The following is a 1502-nucleotide window of genomic DNA, read 5'->3' on the forward strand; positions in this document are numbered from 1 at the left end:
GTGTGTGTGTGTGTGTGTGCGTGTGCGTGCGTGCATGTGTGCGCGCGTGTGTATTACGATAGTGGAGAAAATAGTAAAGAAAGTGGGGGGAGGGAAAGGAGAGACGAGCAGAGAGCGAAAGAGACGGAGAGAGAAGAGAAGAGAAAAAAAGAAGAGAGAGAGAGAGAGAGAGAGAGAGAGAGAGAGGGAGAGAGTTGGAACCAAATCATGTATACATGGAAAGTTATTTTCTTTTCTAAACAAGAAATTGTAGGAAGTAGATGTATAGATGGATGGATAGATAAATAGATAAATAGATAAACAGATAATATGTAACTGAACAGAAGGTTCTAGAGAGAGATGTTTCTCAATATAACTAAATAAACAGACAACGAGACAAGAGCTAAAACAGACAGACGGACTGACAGATGGACATTTAGGTTGGCACATACATACATACATACATACATACATACACACATACATACATACATACATACATACATACATACATATGCAGAGACAACAAAATACATACACTCACACATGGCTGTGTGGTAAGTAGCTTGCTTACCGACCACATGGTTCCGGGTTCAGTCCCGCTGTGTAGCACCTTGGATGTCTTCTACTGTAGCCTCGGGCCGACCAAAGCCGTGTGAGCGGATTTGGTAGACGGAAACTGAATGAAGCCTGTCATATATGTATATATATATAGACGTATGTATGTGTTTGTGTGTCTGTGTTTGTGCCCTCCCCTCCCCACCAACGCTTGAGAACCGATGTTGGTGTGTTTAGGTCCCGTAACTTAGCGGTTCGGCAAAAGAGACCGATAGAATAAGTACCAGGCTTACAAAGAATAAATCCTGGGTCGCAGTCAAATGACTGAAACAAATGAAAGAAAAAGAATAAAACAATACAGGACATTAGAAAGGTTGACGTGTATAGGCCTGTCCCTCTACAGAGATTACATCACGGGGGCCAGTTGAGTGAAGACCATCAGCTTGGTCGTGGACGTAACAGAGGTTGACTCGAGATGGTTGTGGATGAAGAAGTGTGAACTCTGGTAGGCGCAGTTGCCAACTGGACACAAGTCGGAGCTTCATGAATCCCCAGTTTGGTCGCCTGGATGAGCGTATCTGATGTTGAATGACTTGAAACACTTGATGACACCCGGAAGTGTAACTGATGAAAACTACACATACATACATACATACATATGTAATGTAATATAATATAATATAATATATATATATATATATTGAAACTTGGGACACTGGTAGAATGTGTCATATAAAACATCTTTTACTCTTAGTCTTCTTAACAAAAAAACGTACATCGAAAGTTATTCCATGTTAAAGTTGTCGTATTTCTGTAATTTCAACCAATCACTGACGTCTATTCAGCTGAATAGAGTTACTGTTGGGCGGTCATAAAAATGTTATTCCCTGTGACATATTTCATCCGGTTTAATCGTAATTTATACGCATATATTGTTTATATAATAAATTACGCTGTGCGTATCT

This window comes from Octopus bimaculoides, chromosome 14 (genome assembly GCF_001194135.2).
Source record: "Octopus bimaculoides isolate UCB-OBI-ISO-001 chromosome 14, ASM119413v2, whole genome shotgun sequence".
NCBI lineage: Eukaryota > Metazoa > Mollusca > Cephalopoda > Octopoda > Octopodidae > Octopus > Octopus bimaculoides.